General features: G+C 45.8%; 1 long non-coding RNA gene across 1 annotated transcript; it reads left to right on the top strand.

Annotated features, from left to right (window-relative positions):
- The first annotated feature begins 6,013 nt into the window (after positions 1-6,013).
- On the top strand, positions 6,014-20,954 carry LOC108634349. Its single transcript, XR_001917576.1, has 2 exons — positions 6,014-8,443; positions 19,406-20,954. It is a non-coding gene; the product is annotated as an uncharacterized LOC108634349 (long non-coding RNA).
- The last annotated feature ends 568 nt before the right edge of the window (positions 20,955-21,522 follow it).

Here is a 21,522-nt window from a genome sequence, read left to right on the forward strand (position 1 = left end):
TATTACTCAGCTTTAAAAAAAAAATACATTTGAATCAGTTCTAATGAGGTGGGTGAAACTGGAGACTATTATACAGAGTGAGGTAAGCCAGAAAGAAAAACACCAATACAACATACTAACGCATATATATGGAAATTAGAAAGATGGTAACGATAACCCTGTATGTGAGACAGCAAAAGAGACACAGATGTATAGAACAGTCTTTTGGACTCTATGGGAGAGGGAGAGGCGGGGATGATTTGGGAGAATGGCATTGAAACATGTATAATATCATATAAGAAACAAATCGCCAGTCCAGGTTCGATGCATGATACTGGATGCTTGGGGCTGGTGCACTGGGACGACCCAGAGGGATGGTACAGGGAGGGAGGTGGGAGAGGGGTTCAGAATGGGGAACACGTGTATACCCGTGGCAGATTCATGTTGATGTATGGCAAAACCAATACAATATTGTAAAGTAATTAGCCTCCAATTAAAATAAATAATTTTAAATATTAAAAAATTAAAAGAAAAAAAAAAAAAGAGACACGTGTATGCCAATGTCCATTGCAGCACTGTTTATAATAGCTGGGACATGGAAGCAACCTAGATGTCCATCAGCAGATGAATGGATAAGAAAGCTGTGGTACATATACACAATGGAATATTACTCAGCCATTAAAAAGAATACATCTGAATCAGTTCTAATGAGGTGGATGAAACTGGAGCCTATTATACAGAGTGAACTAACCCAGAAAGAAAAACACCAATACAGTATACTAACGCATATATATGGAATTTAGAAAGATGGTAATGATAACCCTGTATGCAAGACAGCAAAAGAGACACAGATGTATAGAACAGTCTTTTGAACTCTGTGGGAGAGGGCAAGGGTGGGATGATTTGGGAGAATGGCACTGAAACATGTATAATATCATATGTGAAACAAATCACCAGTCCAGGTTCGATGCATGATTCAGGATGCTCAGAGCTGGTGCACTGGGATGACCCAGAGGAATGGGATGGGGAGAGAGGTGGGAGGGGGGTTCAGGATGGGGAACACGTGTAAACCCATGGCAGATTCATGTTGATGTAAGGCAAAACCAATACAATATTGTAAAGGAAAAAAAAATAAATAAAATAAATTCTTGCAAAAGAAAAAAAATATGAAAGAACTCCATACTCATTAAAGAAAAATTGAAAAGTAGAGAAAAGCAGAAAACAACAAAACAGTTTTCAGAGTTTCACTATGTAAACAATGTCTGTAACATTTTGGGTATGAATTACTCTCTTATTTATGGAGTTTAATAAAAACCAGTCAACAGCAAAATAAATAAGTAAAATTAAAAAGAAAAGCATCCAACAGGAGAGTTACGAGTTTAAGTTGGATTTGGAGTTTTCTGGGAACTACAGCCCAGGACACAGCTTCTCCGTTAGCTCTGAGGAAACTGCTTGGAGGAGGTAGCAGAGAAGTCAGTATGACTTTTGCCTAGGAAGTACATGCAGTCAAGCGTGCATATTGGCAAAAGTTTACTGTGAAACACAGAGATCAGATGTCACAAGTTCATTATTTTCATGCTTTTCTGTGTGTGGAAGATGCAGGACTCTAGGGTCACTGAACCTTTTTCTGAGGTATCTGTAAATAAATAAAGGTCAACTTGTCCAAAGCACAGTGTGCCTCATACTGTTTTTCACCCTAAATTCCTTCAGAATGCATTTTAGGTCAGCAACCACAGTGGTTACAACTTAACACTTGTAGAACTGGCTGTGAGTAATGCTGTTTGTTCCAGGATCTGAGTTTACCTGAGACCAGATGTTCAAGCTGGATTTAGAAAAGGCAGAGGGACCAGAGATCAACTTGCCAACATCCTTTCAACCATAGAAAAAGGAAAAGAGTTCCAGAAAAACATCTCCTTCTGCTTTATTGACTATGCCAAAGCCTTTGACTGCATGGACCACAACAAACTCTGGAAAATTCTGAAAGATATGGGAATACCAGATCACCTGATCTGCCCCTTGAGAAATCTGTACGCAGGTCAGGAGGCAACAACCAGAACTGGACATGGAACAACAGACTGGTTCCAAACAGGAAAAGGGGTAACTCAAGGCTGTATATCGTCACCCTGTTTATTTAACTTATATGCAGAGTACATCATGAGAAACGCTGGGCTGGATGAAGCACAAGCTGGAATCAAGATTGCCAGGAGAAATATCAATAACCTCAGATATGCAGAAGACACCACCCTTATGGCAGAGAGTGAAGAGGAACTAGAGAGTCCCTTGAAGAAAGTGAAAGAGGAGAGTGAAATAGCTGGCTTAAAACTCAACATTCAGAAAACTAAGATCATGGTATCTGGTCCCATCACTTCATGGCAAATAGATGGGGAAACAGTGGAAACAGTGACAGACTTTAGTTTGGAGGTGGCTCCAAAATCACTGCAGATGGTGACTGCAGCCATGAAATTAAAAGACGCTTGCTCCTGGGGAGAAAATATAGGACCAACCTAGACAGCATGTTAAAAAGCATTACTTTGACATTACTTTGCCAACGAAGGTCCATCTAGTCAAGGCTATGGTTTTCCCAGTAGTCATGTATGGATGTGAGAGTTGGATTATAAAGAAAGCTGAGCACTGAAGAATAGATGCTTTTAAACTGTGGTGTTGGAGAAGACTCTTGAGAGCCCCTTAGATTGCAAGGAGATCCAACCAGTCCATCCTAAAGGAAATCAGTCCTGAATATTCATTGGAAGGACAGATGCTGAAACTGAAACTCCAATACTTTGGCCACCTGATGCGAAGAAGTGACTCATTTGAAAAGACCCTGATGCTGGGAAAGATTGAAGGCAAGAGGAGAAGGGGATGGCAGCGGAGGAGATGGTTGGATGGCATCACTGACTCAATGGACATAAGGTTGAGTAAACTCCGGGAGTTGGGGATGGACAGGGAGGTCTGGCATGCTGCAATCCAAAGGCTCTCAAAGAGCCGGACACGACTGAACGACTGAACTGAACTGAGAGTTGGAATTGTCTAAGATGGTTAAGGTCTGTGTCCTCAGGTGTGACATATTTGAGCTGTGTTGGGTTGCTCTCCAGGATGAGTGCTCTCTAATCTGCTCAAGGATCTCTGTCCCAGGCATGAAGACTCTGAACTATGTGGGAGGGTTTTGTCCAGAGGGTTGGAATCTGAGCTGTTCATGGATCTGCATATGAGAGTAGTCTTAAGAGGAAGGCTGGATGGACCCCACTCTCATGGGTCTTAGAAGTAGACCTGTGATATCACATTGGCTACGATTTCTACCATGCCTCCCTACAGAGATAAAAGCTTGGGGCCCCATCCTCAGGGAGGGCAAGTCATGTGCAGTACACAGGAGCACGCGGTAACAATAGTGATAAGAACAATACTTCCTGACATGACTACCACCCTTGATAGGGGCCCTGTGTAAAAACTGCGTCCACACACTCACTCAGACTATCTGCGCAACCCACAACAAAGAGGCCACTATTTGCAGATGGGAGTCCAAGGCCCAGTGCAGATGGAAGGTCACGGCTCATGAGGACAGGAGGAACTGGATGCAGGCTTGGGCTCCTTGGAGGAGGCAGGGAAGACTCAGCAGAAGCCTGGCCAGGGAGTGGGGGAGGGGGGCGTTGGTACAGGGCCCCAAGGACCCCGTGAATGTCTCACTGTCGGCATATGTCTCTGTGTCTCCCCATCACACACCCAGCTTCTTACCTGATGTATGGAATGTAATCTGCACATTCCCTGGGGACGTGCTGGTGGAAAATACAGAGGTGAGCCTCCAAGCAGGTGGGGAGAAACCTCACATTCACCAATTTGCATGAGGCTCCACCACAAATGCAGAGATCCATGCCTCTCTTTCCCCCATTAAAGCATTCATTGGTACTGAGGTCAGCAGGAGGGCAGTCAGGGCTGGACAGGTTGTGAGGGACCCTGTGTACGGCGTGAGCCTCCCCATGACTGGAACATCTCCATGTCTTGATCAGGGCAGAGGACCCTGATGTGTGCCAACGGAGCATGATTAAGACCCAGGCCATGGGCAACTGAGTCATTTCCTAGAGACAGTCCGTGGTGGGGGAGCAGGCGCGGGGAGCGGTTTCTTTTCTCCTGTAGAGATAGGTACATCATCCATTAGCAGGGCTGGGGGCCCACATGTGGGTGCTAATTGGGGATCCTTTGCTGCCAGAAATAGTCTCTCTGTCCCTGTCCACTGTTCTATCTTTGTCTTTCTCCCTGCCACCTCTGTGCCTGTTACATCCTCCCTCTTTGCCTTTACGAGACTGACTGTGACCTCACTCATACCGTGAGGGTCCTTCCTTCCTCTGTCTCTCCTGAGGGTATCATCAATTGACACGGATGTTCCCTGGGAGCAGTAGGGGGGATTCCCCTTGAGTGTAGGGGATTCCAGGAAAGGCATGTTCAACTGCAGAGGGTCTGTGGTTTTCCTGGGATGAATCAAGAGCTCCTCAACAATCATTGTGTGATCTGGGCCTCTGAAAGGACCCTGGGGGCTTCTCTGGTAAGAACCCTCCTGCAGCTCAAGTCAAAGTCCCCGCTATGGCCAGAAGGCCCTAGGGGACCTGCCCCTCATCACTGCTCTCATCGATCTGCTGGCTCTCCCTCCATCATGCTGGGACAGTCACACAGCCCTCCTCACTCTTTTCATACACACTACACTGAGTTCCACTCCCCTGTTTTTCCACTGGCCTTAACTCTGTCTGGGATACTTTTTCCCAGATAGGCATCTCCTCTAGGCTTTTGCTCAAATGTCACAATCTTAGAAGGAACTTCCCTGGCCACTCTTTCTAGACATCATCCCCTCTCTCTTTTTCACTATCCTGGTTTAATGTTAATAACAGCGGTTATGAACACCTGATAAATTACTTATCTTGGGGGGGCTGTATGACCCCAACAAAATGTAAGTTCCATGAAGCCAAAGTTGATTTTCTCTTTCCTAACACACATAGCTGTGCTTGACAGAAACTGTGGAGAGGATGAATGAATGTCGGAATGAACAAGCAAATTTAAACTTGTTGAGAGAGGCAATGCTAAACAGGCTGAAAATTCTGCTAGGGACATATTCAGGGATGACAAGATGGTGACAAAGCCATGGTCTTTATCTAACCTACGTGGTGTCCTTGGGTCCCCAAGGCGGTGAACCCTTTCCTAACAGAATGGAAAGTCCTGTTGTCCTTCTCACATATTACTCGCAGTCAATGTCAGAGGCCTTCCCCACTCCAGACCTTCAGATCCCAGTCCGAAGTTTTGTCTCCCTTGCCCGCTGGGGGACTGTGGCTGGCTTTCCCCGTTGAGACCTATTCTGTATTAAACAGGAAAGCACAAACAAGCACAATGCTCAGCACAGAGAAAATGCTTTCAATGCTTCCTGTTACGACAGTGGCCACTACAGAGCAGTAATCTTCAGTTTATGAAGACATTTTTCTGAGTCCAAGATAGCAGCAATCGGTGGGGTTTTCATCAGAACTTTGCCTTTCCACCCTTGGAGGATCATCTGCTAATTGTCCACCGTCATCTACATCGGCTGTTCCCCAGTCTCACCTCCAAGGGGCGCGCGAGACGAAACAGGTCTGTCCTGGGATGCACCACTGAGGGGTAGCGGGTAAGACCACCCACTCTGGAAGGTACCATTCCAGGGGGCGTATGACAACAAAGAGAGTACCTTTACACCGCGTCAGGCATCGACCAGAGTTCCTAGCGGTGGCACTCAAGGCACCACTGGGTCCATCCCCATTCGCTCCATTCCGTCTTCTCGCTGCATTTGAGTCCGAGTGGACACCGGTATTAAGCTGCAAGTGTCCTCGTCTCGTTTCCAATTCCACCCCTGCGTTTCTACATGGTTACATCCAAGCGGGGACGGCTACGGAGCGAGATGGGCTGCCAGTTTGGCGTAAGGCGTCACGGAAGCGTTCTGGCATTGATTGGTCACCGCGTGATCGCCGGAATTAGCTCTTCCGGGGCGCGAGTAGGGGCCGGAAGTCCCGCGACTTCCGCCCTGCTGCGTCTCCTGCCCAGTTCCAATTGGCAGGCTGGCTGTTACAGGCACTGGGATGGCAGAGCTGGAACTGAGGGCGAGAGGCGTGTTGCCCTCCGCAGGTTCTTAGAGCATATACTTTTTCTGCGAGTTTTATTGCTTTTCCCGAAGGGGTCGAATAGCTGTCCTAGTTAGTGGCGAGGTTTGGCGCCGTCGCTGGCTGTGCCTGGTGACGGCGTTTCACTCTTGTTCAGCTCTCGCTCAGTCTGGATCGTGTGGCAGCGCACGGTTATTCGCACAAATGCATGCAGTTCATGTCCAGGGAGAGGTCTCTGAGTTTGCTGTCTCTCCCTGGAGAGTAACCTGTGTCAGGGAGCCTGGGCTTGTGTATCGCTTGTGTGACAACACAGGTGGTGTTTGGGTACGTTTGATCTCCTTGAGCCTTTGGGCGGAGTTGTGCGTGGTGGGATATTGATCTGAGTGGATTTTGTGAGGCATAGTACAGAGCCCCTAGGATGCGTGTGCCTGTATTCCAGGGTGTCCATTTTTGGACCTTTCTGGCATTTCAGTCCTTGGGTGTGACTCTCTGTGTAGGCGTGTGCACTTGAGATTGTGAGAGCTCTGAGTTTTTGATTCTGGGCTCTGAGTTTCGATGTCTCTGAGCTGCTTCAAGGATGGGTTTGTCTAAAGGTGTAAACTATCAGCTGCTTGGGGATCTGTGCACAGGGTGCAGGATTTCCATTTGTCTGGGGACTTTATCTAAAGGTTTTATGATGTTCTTGAGTTATTAAAAGTTCTGTCTTTTCGTTAGGGTTTTCGTATTAGATTGGTAAGTGTCGAGTGGTTTGGGAGTCAGTCTCCATAATGTGAAGTATCTGTGCAGCTCTCATTTGTTTCTGCCTTGAAGACTTTGGTCTGTTTGGAGGGTCTTTGTCACAGTGTGTATGGTTATGGTCTCAGTTGTGTTTGAGGGTCTGAGACGAGTTGTGTGCTTTCTGTGCAGAGATTCAGTGAGTTCTTTTTGGTGTCTCTGGGTATCTATCTGAGCTGCTCGGAGTCTTTGTGTCAGAAATAAAACCTCTTATGTTCTTGGCTGTGAGGTCTCTGTCCTGGAACTGAAGGTTTGGAAGCTGGCAAACATGATTCCGAGGCCTGGGACCTGCCTGACATGCTGACTGTGTGTTGAGTGTATCAGTTGTCTCCTGGAATCTCAGTATGTATCATAATTAACACAGTGGGGCCAGTGCGCATCGTGCAGGATACCTGTGCATAGTAGCGCCGTGTGCAAAAGGCCTGGCTTCAGACTATCCTTCAGTAAGTGTTTTCTGAGCACCTGCCATATACCTGAGCACTATTGGAGGAGTTTGTGACAGGACAGAACTGACCACGTCTCTACTTTCATAGACGTGGTGGTCAGTAAATAAATCAAGGGTGGCAGGCACCAAGAAGAAAGATAATGCTAGATCAGGGGAAAGGGTATATGTAGGTATGATGTTATTATTTTAGTCAAGGTAATGAGGGAAAGTCTCCCTGAAAGATGACAAGTAAGCAGAGATCTGGAGGAAGTGAGGGAGCAGGCCGTGGGGTTATCTAAGGAAAGAGCATTCCAGGCAGAAGCGAATGCAACTGCCCTGGCATGGAAACCTACTTGGCGTGCTCCTGAATGTCAAGGAGTCCTGTGATGCACTGGGTTTGGCATGTAGCACCCATTGAAAGGGGTCTGGTTGCTGCTGTCTCTGTGTCTCCCACAACTTTTGATCATCCGCATTTCACAGATGAAGGACTGAAGGCTCCAACATGTGCCCTGCACCTTCTCTCCTACCTATCCCTGAAATTAGGAGTGAAGCCTTCTGGTCCATCATGAGAGAGAGAGAGAGTGTGAGTGTCCCAGCTGCAGGGATGTCACGCTGAATGTCAGCCAAGCAGCAGAGATCAGTTATACTGTGGGAATCGTGCCTCATAACATTGGTACTCTTGATGGAGGGAAGGACTTAAAAGAAAAAGGAACTGGGGCAAAGGACAGAGGCAGCAAGGGAAATTGGAGGACAGTGAGGGGAAAAAACAAAAAAGACTGGCTTCATCACATTGCCTGGGTTTGGCCCAGTTCACGTTGATTGGCTGACGGTATTAGGACATATTGACCTTTTCCTGTCCCTACCCTTTCTTTCCCGTCCCTTGTTTTGTGACTAAGCAAGTCAGTCCTAAAGCCATTAGGTGTTGCCAGGCAAGGCATGTGTATGTGTAAAGGGACATCCTTGCCTGGAGAGTCAGAGCCCAAGGTGGAAAGAAGGATATCCCTGGGGATTGGGTGGGAAGGAGACTCACTGTTTCATGGATTCAAGCTTGAGCGAGATGTGGAAGACCAGGGCAAGGGATGGTTCTGCACAGACTTAGGAGGACATTTTTGTGGCGGAAAGATCATTTATACGCATTGACATTCATCAGCTCGGCAAATAGGTAAGAATGCTGAGAGCCACGTCTGTCATTTTTGGAAAAGGGAATTTCCAATATGGAAAGGAAGTAAACTAGAACAAATTCTGAGGAATTCTACTGGAATTCAAGGTTTCCATGCAAACTTCTTGTATTCGATAGGTGTGCATATGTGGCTAGACTGATATATAACTATAGATGTGTGTCTCTGTGTTTGTGTGTGTGATTGTGTACACACATATATTCCCAAGTTACTGGAAACAGCAACATTCCAATGGCAAGAATGACACCAGTCCCCAGATCCTAGCTCCTGAACACCTTTCTCCACTAAACGATGGGTTCCCAGGCTGAGGAAGGAAAGGATAAATGAGCCTGGTTCACCTTGTCATGTCAGTAAAAAGGGAAAGTTCAAGAATGATGGGGAGATGTCAGAGGGACACAAAATATAGCTTGAGGGCTCTCCCACCGGAAACACTCAGGACTCATTTTTTCCACCTGTTTTGAGGTATTGTTGACATATAAGCTGTAAGTTTAAGGCGCCAATGTGATGATTTGGCACACACGTATTTGGCAAAACGATTACCATGGCAGGGTTGGCACTCTATCCCCTCACATAATCCTTTTTAAAATTGTTGAGGAAGTAACATCTCAGATCTACCCTCTTAGCTTTCGCTGTATAATACAGTTTTGTTAATTATACTCAGCATGCTATACATTGGATCCATGTAACTTAGTCACCTCATACCTGTAAGTTTGTACCCTGTATTCAACATTTTCCCCAGGGCCTGGAAACCACCATTCTAAACTCTTATTTCTGTAAGTTTGACTTTTTTAGATTCTGCATGTAAGTGAGAACGTACAATACATGTCTTTCTCTCTTTCACCTTTTTCACCTAGCATAAAGCCTTTGAAGTCCATTCATGTTCTTGCAAAAGGCAGAATTTTCTCCTTTGTGACTGAATAATATTCCATTGTATATATCGCCACATTTCCTCTTTTACAGTTAGTTTATTTTAATTGGAGGATAATTACTTTTCAATATTGTGATGTTTTTGTCATACATCAACATGAATTGGCCATAGGGATTCACATGTCCCCCCATCCTGAACCCCCCTCCCGCCTCCCTCCCTACCGTATCCCTCGGGGTTGTTCCAGAGTACCAGCTTTGGGTGCCCTGCGTCATGCATGGAACTTAACACTGCTCATCTGTTTTACATATGGTAATGTACATGTTTCAGTGCTATTCTCTCAAATCCTCCCACCCACTCCTCCCACTGAGTCCCAGAGTCTGTTCTTTACGTCTATGTCTCCTTTGCTGCCCTGCATGTAGGGTCATTGGTTCCGTCTTTCTAAATTACATATATATGCGTTAATATACAGTATTTCTCTTTCTCTTTCTGACTTACTTCACTCTGTATGACAGGCTCCAGGTTCATCCACCTCAGTAGAACTGACTCAGGTGCGATCCTGTTTATACTTGAGTAACATTCCGTTGTATATGTACCACAGCTTCCTTATCCGCTCATCTGCCAATGGACATCTCGGTTGCTTCCGTGTCCTAGCTATTGTAAACAGTGCTGCAGTGAACGTCGGGGTACATGTGTCTGTTACCTCGGGGTGTCTGCCAGCAGTGGGATTGCTGGGTCATATTTGTTGTTTGTAGACTTTTTGATGGTGGCCGTTCTGACCGGTGTCATCACGTTTTCTATATCCATTCATCCCTTCATAGACACTTAGTTGCTTACAACTTTTGGTTGAAGCTGCAAAGTAAACTTCAGGTTAGTGTTAATCTTCCAACATTCTTTTCCAGAACCATTTGGCTATTCTCGTTCATTTGCCTTACCACAGAAATTTTCTCATCAGTTAGTCTATATGTACAACAAAGTCCTGCTGGAATTTCTGACTGGAATTGTGTGAAATTGATGGATCTGTATGGGGGCTACTGACATCCTGATTATATTGAATTTCTCAACCCGTGAACACACCGTGTGCCCCCATTTTGTTAGGTCTTATTTAAGGAGCCACGTTGCATTACCTTTTCTGCCATTGTTTTGTCAAGTCTAATTCTCGTGTTTCAAATTCCGAACATCTGAATCTGATGAAGATATGAAAATATTAGTAGTCAGACTTTCATCAGCAATGCTTTATTTCTTGTGTAGTTTTAACATTGCCTGTTTATTGTGTTTCTTATTTTTTCTGCTAATATTCATGATTGTTTAATCCAAGGGTGATGGTATTTTCTGAGATAAATCGTGAGGAGATGTTCAGCTGTGTTTTGGGATGGAGAGTCTGAGGACAGGGGCCCTGGGGAGAGAGAGCAGAGTAGGGGTGGGGGAGGTGAAAGCGTGGGGGCAGGGACAGGGGGATACTAGTACAAGCGGAAACAGAAGTGAAGAGACACAAGAAGAAGAGCTCCCCTTCTGGACCGTGCTTAGCTCTCCGTACATAAACACATAATGAAGTCTTGGAGTACTCAGAGCAACACTGTGAGGTAAGCATTTTTACCGCTCTCATCCCTTTGGGCAGCTGAGGAGCAGAGACACGTAGACGTTAATGGGTGAATGAATCTGCACAAAGTCACCTAGCTGGCAAGAGCTGAGTCAGATTGGTGCCCAGGTCAGAGAGAAACAGCCAGGTGTGGTATCTGACCCCCAATCTGGAATACAGTGCAGTGTCTGGTGTACTCTGGATCCAAAGGCAGGTCAACGTCTCCATCCGCATGAAACATCACTATGGATCTGTGTATGGATTGAACACAGTGTCTCCTAGGTGCGTCAAAGACCATGGGGTGTCATGTCAACATGCACACATCACAGAGAACAGTTCCTGGTCCATACCGAGGTCTAAACAGTGTTTCCTCTGACCGACATTAGTGGAGCACCCTCATCACCATGGAAAGTAGCATAACCATAGTGATAAACAGATAGAACCACAGATACGATATCATGAAGACATTACCTCCCCCATCTCGTAATTTTCTTAAATGCAGAGAACAAAACCTGGAAGGCAATAGACCACATACTAAGTTTTTTTCTCTTAAGTGTGACATTCTAGATAATTTCCAAATAACATTTTATCAGTATTTTAATGTGTTGTATCTTCATTGTTACGTAGGCAGTTTTTCTATTATAACTGAAAACTGGACTTTCTGAAGACTCGTTCTCCTCAGGTATCTTGAGGTTTCAGCATAAAAAAGTTGTGTTGGTATCCCTGCCAGGTGAAAACCCAATGGGCGCACTGAAGTCAGAAGTAATCTCTTTGGTACAGTAGGTGGGGGGCTGTGGGGAGTAGAGAGGTCCTGATGGAAGGCTGGCTAAGCCTGCAAGCGTTGTGAAAAAGGTCACTGACGCTATAGGCCCAAACCAAACAACAGCTCACAGGTCCCAAGGAAGACACTGGTGTTCTATCCACGGAAATCTCTGTGTTAGGACTTTCAGACCTTTGCTCTTTTGGCTCCCATGATGCAGTGGGGCAGCTTGTGGCGCTTATAACACAGTCCTGCTTTGACCCAGGCTGTGGATGAGAGTCACAGCCTGCGCTGCAGCACCGCCCCCTTTGTGGGAGATCTGGAGCCCTTTTTGTGATGTCTGAGAGTCGACAGATTCCGAAGAGAAAGGAGAAAGAAGATACACCGCGCAGGGGGTACACGCACCCACGCTGTGCATGTGGTGCTAGAGATGTGCTGGAGATGCAGGTGCAGCTTGTTGCGGGAACCAGTTGGGGGTGAGTGGACTTGGATTTGGTGACTCAAGGAAGAAATGTGGAAGTGAATGTAAAGGGAGAAAACCCACTGAGAGGGGTAAACAGCTACAACTCCCAATTCTGTACCAGGGTAGGGTGCTCCATTACTGTTGTGAGAAGGCTCCCTGGTCTGAGCTCTGGGAGGGAGTGATCAACCCTAAGCAGGGGGCACTGAGAGTGTGAATATATTAAGTCTCAGCCTTTACCACTGACAGACACAGGAAGCTTCTTAGCTCTGCTGAGAGTGAGGCTGTGGCACCTTAGGGAAGCTCAAAGGTAGGGTGGTGGTGGTGGATGTTCAGTCGCCCAGTCGTGTCTGACTATTAACGAGCCCATGGACTGCAGCATGCCAGGCTCCTCTGTCCTACACTATCTCCCTGAGTTTGAGCAAAGTACTGTCCATTGTGTTGGTGATGGTATCTAACCATCTCACCCTCTGTCTCCCCCTTTCTCCTCCTGCCTTCGAGCATTAGGTGTTTTCCAGCATTAGGGTGTTTTCCAATGAGTCAGCTATTCGCATCAGGTGGCCAAAGTATTGCAGCTTCAGCATCAGTCCTTCCAGTGAGTATTCAGAGTTCATTTCCTTTAGGATTGGCGAGTTGTTCTTACGATCGGAGGGATTCTAAAGGGTCATCTCTCTAGCACCACAATTCGAAAGCATCACTCAGCCTTCTTAATGATCCACCTCACACATCTGTACACGACTACTGGAAAACCATAGTTTCGACACTGCAGAGCTTTGTCACCAAAGTAATGTCTCTGCTTTTTAATATGCTGTCTAGGTTTGTCATGGGCTTCCCCGAGGGCTCAGCAGTAGAGAATCTGTCTGCAATGCAGGGGAATTAGGATACCTGGGTTCAGTCCCGGGTCGGGAAGGTTCCCTGGAGGAGGGCATGGCAACCCACTCCAGTATTCTCACCTGGAGAATCCCCTGGACAGAGGAGCCTGGCGGGCCTTGGTCGATGGGGTCGTAAAGAGTACACTGAGAGACATCACCTCCCGAACAGAATCTCTGGCCAACGGGCTGTCTCTCCAGCTTTACTCATCTCAAGTAAAATCTGTTCCCTGGCCTCAGAAGCCATGTGAGATAATGAAGGAAACTTGAGGCAGTGGTGATTTAAGCAGCGATTTGGTGTGAGATCTTCAGTCGTTTGGGCCAAGTGATTGCAGGGAATGAAATGGGGTAGGGTGATGAAGGAAATGAGATGATGAATTTATTGCCCCAGCCACCTCCCTGCCCCCGGGTAGGCGACTTCAGTAGGGCTGGCTGGTGTCAATGCCTTGTGTATAGGCTCGCTTGTAACAACATCCTGTGTGTGGTATGAGCAACTTGGTGGGCAAATCAGACAGCATGGCCAAATATTCATTTCTCAGCGTGGATGGAGGCAGAAGAGAGAAAAGAATGATGAACCATGGGTTAGTTGTGAGTCCCTTTCTAAAATCTCAGTATTTCTTCACAAGGTGTGTGTGTGTGAATTCTTTTCTTTATCTGAGAATTGGCTTTCTAGGTGGGGAAATATCATCGTGAGAGCCTCCCTGTGACATGTGAAAAGTGGTTGGGAGTGAATTGGGTTAAGGTCATTTTCCAAGTGTTTCACACCAAGTGTTTGCTTAAGGGGACAGCAGTGGCCTTAAAGAACTGAACTAAGTGGTTGAAATACAGGTTTCAGTTACTGAAATGTGAAGTGACCTAGCCAGTGGTCACAGGCAACTCATAAACTCATAGGATTTGAACCGTGTCTTCCTAATGTCTCTTGCTTTCTGCCCTGGAATGTGGTGGAGGTCTCAGTTCCGGTGACTAAAGTTCCTAAGTAACAGTTCTCTGAGAAAAGTAGCTCTCTAGAAAAGAGCAGTGCCTGGGAAGCTGATCTAAAATTTTAATATAGCCTGTGATGTAATTTTTGTTAGCTTCACCCAAGATATGATTATTCAAAGAAGATAGAGAGATGCACCTACTTTGGTATCTACCACTGGATTTTTCAAATGAACATACAGTAAGATTGGCCCGGTTTTCTTTCTTATTATGTATTTATTTAGTGTTGGGTGCACTGAGTCTTTGTTGCTGCATGAGGGCTTTCTCTCGTTGTGGAGAAGGAGGACTACTCTCTAGCGGCGGTGCATGCGCCTCTCATTTCAGAGACTTCTCTTGTTGCGGAGCATGGACTCTAGGCTCGAGGGCTTCAGTAGTTGGAGCAGGTGGGTTCAGTAGTTGTGTCACACAGTCTTAGTTGCCCTGCAGCACGTGGAATCTTCCTGGGCTAGGGACCGAACGCCTGCCCTGTTGCATTGGCAGGGGGGTTCTGTTTTATTTTTTTAATCATTAATTTATTTTAATCAGAGAATAATTACTATACGATGTTGTGATGGTTTTTGCCATATATCAACACGAATCGGCCGCAGGTATACATGTGTCCTCCCCTCCTGAACTCCCATCCCACCTGCCTCCCCACCCTATCCCTCTGGGTTGTCCCAGAGCACCGGCTTGGGGTGCCCTGCTTCACGCATTGAACTTGCACTGGTCATCTATTTTAGATATGGTAATGTATATGTTTCACAGCTATTCTCTCAAATCTTCCCACCCTCGCCTTCTTTTACCGAGTTGAAAAGTGTGTTCTGTACGTCTCTGTCTCCTTTGCTTTCCTGCATGTAGAATCGTTGCCACCGTCTTTCTAAATTCCATATATAGGCATTAATATAAGTGTTTGTCTTTCTCCTTCTGACTTACTTCTCTCTGTATAACAGGCTCCAGGTTCATCCACCTGATTAGCACTGATTCAAATGTGTTCCTTTTTATAGCTGAGTAATGGAGATCAGCCCTGGGGTTTCTTTGGAAAGAATGATGGTAAAGCAGAAACTCCAGTACTTTGGCCACCTCATGCGAAGAGTTGACTCATTGGAAAAGACGCTGAGGCTGGGAGGGATTGGGGGCAGGAGGAGAAGGGGACGAGAGAGGATGAGATGGCTGGATGGCATCACTGACTCGATGGACGTGAGTCTGAGTGAACTCCAGGAGTTGGTGATGGACAGGGAGGCCTGGCGTGCTGCGATTCATGGGGTCGCAAAGAGTCGGACACGACTGAGCGACTAAACTGAACTTAACTGAATTTTCCATTGTGTATATATACCACAACTCCCTTATCCATTCATCTGCCGATGGACATCTAGGTCCCTTCCCTGTCCTAGTTATTGTAAATAGCGCTGCTATGAACATTGGGGTACATGTGTCTGTTTCGCTTCTGGTTTCCTCAGGGTGGTATGCCCAGCAGTGGGATTGCTGGGTCGTGTGGCAGTTCTATTCGCAGTTTTTTAAGGAATCTCCACTCTGTTCTCCACAGTGGCTGTACCAGTTTGCATTCCCACCAACGGTGGAAGAAGGTTCCCTTTTCTCCACACCATCTCCAGCATTTATTGTTTGTCGACTTTTTGATGATGGCCATTCTGACATGTGTGAGAGGACACCTCATTGTGGTTTTGATTTGCAGTTTTCTAATAATGAGTGACGTTCAGCATCTCTTCATGTGTTTGGTAGCCATTGGTATGTCTGGAGAAATGTCTGTTTAGGTCTCTTGTCCACTTTTTATGGGGTCGTTCCTTTTTCTGGTATTGAGCTGCATGAGCTGCTTGTATATTTTGGAGATTCATTCTTTGTCAGTTGTTTCATTTCCTATTATTTTCTCCTGTTCTGAAGGCTGTCTTTTCGCCTTCCTTATAGTTTCCTTCGTTGTGCAAAAGCATTTAAGTAAAATTCTGTCCCTTTTGTTTATTTGTGTTTTTATTTCCATTACCCTGGGAGGTGGGTCATAGAGGATCTTGCTGTGATTTATGTCAGAGAGTGTTCTGCCTATGGTCTCCTCTTAAGAGGTTTATAGTTTGGGGTCTTACATTTAGGTTTAATCCATTTTGAGTTTATTTCTCTGTATGGTGTTAGAAAGTCTTCCAGTTTCTTTCTTTTACACGTAGTTGAGCATTTTCCCCAGCATCACGTGTTGAAGACACTTGGTTTACGCCATTGCATATTTGTGCCTCCTTTGTCAAAGATAACGTGTGCATAGGTGTGTGGATTTATCTCTGGGTACTCTATTTTGTTCCATTGATCTATATTTCTGTCTTTGTGCCAGTACCATACTGCCTTGATGACTGTAGCTTTATAGTATAGTCGGAAGGCAGGAAGGTTGATTCCTCCAGTGCCATTCTTCTTTCTCAAGATTACTTTGGGTTTTTGGAATCTTTAGTGTTTCTGTACAAACTGTGAAATTATTTGTTCTAGTTCTGTGAAAAATACCTCCGGTAGTTTGATCAGGATTGTGATGAATCTACAGATTGCTTTGGGTAGTAGAGTCATTTTCACTATACTGATCCTTCCAATCCAAGAACGTGGTACATTTCTCCATCTATTTGTGTCATCTTTGATTTCTTTCATCAAGTTTTTTTTCTTATAGGTTTCTGTATACAGGTCTTTGTTTCTTTACATGAATTTATTCCTAAGTATTTTATTCTTTTCATTGCAATGGTGAATGGGATTGTTTCCTTAATTACTCTTTCTGATTTTTCCTTATAAGTTTATAGGAATGCCGGGGTTTCTGTGTATTAATTTTACATGGTAGGCGCATTCTTAACCACTGGACCACCAGGGAATTCCTGGCCTGCTTGTCTTTGGGTGTGGAGTGCTCTGAGCTGTGACACGGAGAGATTCCAGTGATCACCACCACGACCAGGACACAGGCCACGTCCATCTCCCTAAAAACGCCCAGGTGCTGACCTTTTCTGGTTTCCCCTCCCACACCCCAACCCCTGGCACAAGGATCTGTCCTCCTTCACAGCATTTTGTCATTTGCAGTTTTAAAATTCCTTACGTATTCTGAATGTAAGGTTAAGTCCCCTCAGCCATGTCCAACTCTTTGCGACCACATGACTGTAGCCCGCCAGGCTCCTCTGTCCATGGGATTCTGCAGGCAAGAATACTGGAGTGGGTTGCCATGCCCTCCTCCAGGGGATCTTCCCAACCCAGGAGTCCAACCCATGCCTCCTGCAGCTCCAGCACTGCAGGAGGATTCTTAACTGCTGAAACACTGGGCAGGCCCAAAATTGACATATGATATTATATTTGTTTCAAGTGCACAACAGAGTGATTCCATATTTTTAAACATTGTGAAATGAATTGCTGTGATAAGTTTGGTTACCATGTGTCACCACAGAGATTTCTTCCAAGGTTATTGACTATATTCCCTGTATGTACATTCCGTTCCCATGACTTATTTTATAACTGGAAGTTTGTCTCTCCTAATCCCTCCCCTGTTCTACACATCTCCCTACTTCCTCCTCCTCTGATAACCACCAGTTTGTTCTCTGTGTCTCTGACTCTATTTCTGTCTTGTTTCCTGTGTTCTCTTATTTTGTTTCTGCGGTTCCACATGTAAATAAAATGGTGTGGTATTTGTCTTTCTCTGTGTGCCTAGTTTTACTTGGCATAACACCCTCTAGGTCCATCCATGTTGTCGACAACGACAAGATTTCATTCTTTTTTGTATTGCTGAGTAATATTCCACTCTGTGTGTGTGTGTGTGTGTGTGTGTGTGTGTGTGTGTGTGTATACACCATTTCTTCCTTTTTGACTCATCTGTCGATGGGAACTGAGGTTCCTTCCATATCTTGGCTCCCCTTGGCTGTAAATGACGCTTCAGTGAACAGAGGAGCACATATATCTTTCTGACTAGTGTTTCTTCTATTCTTGAGAAAAATACCGCGAAGTGGAACTGCTGGACCATATGGTAGTTCTTGTTTTCAGTTTTTGAGGAAAGCCTCATTGTCTCCATAGTGGCTGCACCGATATACATTTCTACCAACACCGCACGAGGGTTTCCTTTTCTCTACATACTCCCCAACATTTCTTACTTGTTGTCTTTTTGATAAGAGCTACTTGACAGGTGTGAGGAAGTACTTCACTGTGGTCTTGATTTTCTAATCCCTGATGAGGAGACGTTGAGCATGTTTTCATATGTCTATTAGCCATCTGTATCTCGTCTTTGCAGAAATGTCTATTCAGTGCTTTGCCCCATTTTAAAATCGGGTTTTGGGTGTTTCTCCCAATACATTCTATGAGTCCTTTAGCTATTTTGGACATCTACCTCTTTTCTGATGTGCATCACTTGCTCATATCTTCTCCCACTCAGCAGGTTGCCTTTTTCTTTTGTTGATGGTTTCCCTTGATGTGTAAAAGCTTTTTCGTTTGATGAACTCCCAATTTGTTTCTTTTTGCCTTGGTTGCTCTTGCCTGAGATGACATATCAAAAAACTATTGCTAAGACCTATGTCAACAAGCATACTGCCTACGTCTTCTTCTAGGATTTTTATGGTTTAAGTTCTAGCAATTTCGTCTTTAATCTTCTGTTGTTGTGGTTTATTTTTGAATGCTGTGTGAAAAAAAAGTGGGTCCAGGTTTCCATAACAATTGATTGAAGAGACAGAGTTTTCCGTGATGGATGTTCTTGGCTCCTTTGTCATAGACTAATAGGCCAGGCCATATGAGCGCAGGATTATTTCTGACAGAGCATCCCCAACTGTACCCTCCATAAAGGCTGGGGTGACGTAGGAAGACCCGGTGACTTCAGTGTCCGTCCACAGCTGGTGGCACACCAAGTCTGGATAAGGTACATCACTGATGCTAGCCACAGTGCACTGGGGCAGGGATGGTCATCCCCGCCTGGCGCAAGATCCCCAGGGTGGGATGCGATGGGCTCACTCCAGCAACCAACCCAGGTCGATCCTGCCATCCACAGTCCCTCATTTAGGCAATCATGAAGGTTTTCACTGTATATGTTACATCCCCTCCATGCCGTGCCAGGCTGGCTGTTGAGATTGGGAGGTGAGGAGGAATTGCATGGCCAGTCCCTGCCCTCGAGGTTGAGTCATTAAGCAGAGAGGAGATCTGACACCCTTAGATGTGGTGGCGAGTGCGTCACTGATCCCCTGTGAGGCTGCATTGCTAGGAGACGAGAAGTATGACAAGGATCAGGGTAGATGAAGTGGAAATGGTAGGGGAGGGGACAGGGTACTCTGGGTCCTTGCTGTGCCAGTCCCAACTGCAGAATTACCCACAGCCTGCATGAGGGCGCCCAGAGGATGGATAGGCGGTTGTAAATGAGGTTATCAGCTGTGCCACCCCCTCCCCACCTCAAAGTCTGTATCCCCAACCTGCCCATTGGGTGTTGGTGATCTGGGGGTCCCTTCTGAGCAGCATACTCTCCCCAGTTACAGAGTGGGAGCCAGAATCCGGTGAATGGCAGAGATGTGCAGCACGTCAAATTCTAGGCCGGAGACCGAGCCTTAGGAACCAACAGGCCAGAGAATCCTGGATGGGAGTTGGCTTAAACACAGTGGCCAAATAACAAATCTGAATGTACCTGTAGCAAGCAACGATACTGAACCATTCATTTAAAGACCTTCCCACAAAGGGAAGTCCTGGGCCTCCTGGTTTCTTCAGTGAAATCTGTCAAATGTTTAAAGAAGAAATAGCACCCATCCTTCACAGATTCTTCCTGAATAGACAGAACGGAGGAGGGATCGTTTCCTAATTCATCCTATAAGCCCAGTATTACCCCAGTACCAAAGCCAGACTTGCCATCACCAGAAAGCTGCAGACCCATATCTGTCAAAAATAGCAATGCATACACCCTCAACCCCGTATGTGCAAACCAAATCGACAAACATTTTGCAAAGGGCTGTGTAAGATCTTTCCCAGGATTGCAGTATTGGACCAACACTCACCTTCAGTTTTGGAAAACAGCGTATTGATACAATGAAGGACGGAAACCACCTGTCATCTTGACAGACAAAGAAAGAAAAAGCATTTGACACAGTTAAAGACCCATTCATGACAAATAAGTAAATAACTAAATCAATAAACATTGTCAACCATATCAGGATAGAAGGGATCGTCGTGGCGGTGCTGAAGAACATCCCCGAGAAACATCCAGCTCTCGTCACATCAAAGGAATTCCGTCCATCCACCTTCTGCCACCAGGACTGAGGTGCGTTCCCTCCCCTCCATCTGCCTGAGTGTCTGGTAAGGAAGGGGACTTGGGGGCGTAACACACCACTGAGTCATTGAAATTGTTCTAATAATGGCTGTTAATAAATATGTCAAAATACCTCTCAGAAGGGAAGACACATAATTATAAAAAAAAATTTAATGTCTTCAGTAGCAAACATGGCTCTTCAGTTCAGGATTCTATTTAAAAGCAGGAAGGGGGAAGCATCATGTGATTTGTGCTTCTCAACCTAAACTGTGCATCAAATCTCAACTGGAGAGGCTTTAGGAGAGCCGATGCTGGCAGGACAGCCCCAGAGAGTCTGAAGTAGTACGTCTGGAATGTGGCACTGGCGTGAGCATTATCTGAAAAAGTTCTCTTCTGAAAGCCGAGCTTGCAGCTGTGGAAAGAGAACCCATCCTTACAGGAGGAAATCGAAGATCAAAAATATGCGACTCCTCTCTACAGCGAAAGCAGCTTTTCATCATCACTTGCTATGCTTGACAGACATCTTAGGCTGAGGAAAGGGACAAGTTGCCCAAATTAATACTAGTTTGAAAACTGACCTTGTGCTTGCTCTGCTGCATGTTCCTGAATCCAAAGTGTTACAGTTAACACCCTGCTGTTGTTAGTAAAACTCAGTATCTTTTAGTTCTTTTCAGCATCCCTTGTACCTAGTTAGTTGAATACATTTCTAAAACACTGTGGAGATAACTTCATTCGACAGATCAGAATAGTGCATCAAAGATTAAAGATGGCTGAGAATTGTAGTTGTGGATGCTGATGCAGCAGGATCGACTGTCAGCATATCTGCTGCCTGTGCTCAGTTGCCCTTTTAAACTGTTTCCTGTGTTATCAAATTAACTCCCGCGCTCAGATGAAGACCAAATTGGAACAGGAGGCTCATTGGGAAAAATACAGTTAAGCAATCCCTTGTTTGGTGCACACCCATGAAGACCCACCTCCCTAAAGGTTCTTTAGGGATCTCTTCCAGATATTCTTTGGCACATTCCCCAGTGATGGGCTTGCACTGCTGTGTCCTGACTCCTCATCTTGTTACAGACAGGGCTTTCAACCTCTCAGGTGCATCACAGTGCCCGGGTTCTCTCGGAGATCCAAAAGAGGGTGATGGCCCGTGCTCCGGACACCTTCAGAGCGTGTCTGCAGGAACAGGGCCTCTGAGAGGAACGGATCCCCACCTGTGGCAACAGGAAGATCTCGGGTTAGCCTTTTGCAGAGCAGCCCCAGGGGAGTCAGTGCACAGTGAAGTTCACACCCAGCAGCATGCCCGGGACTGTGGTTTAAGGAACTGGGTGGATGGCGGTGCCCATCCATGAG

Source organism: Capra hircus (genome assembly GCF_001704415.2).
Source record: "Capra hircus breed San Clemente chromosome X unlocalized genomic scaffold, ASM170441v1, whole genome shotgun sequence".
NCBI lineage: Eukaryota > Metazoa > Chordata > Mammalia > Artiodactyla > Bovidae > Capra > Capra hircus.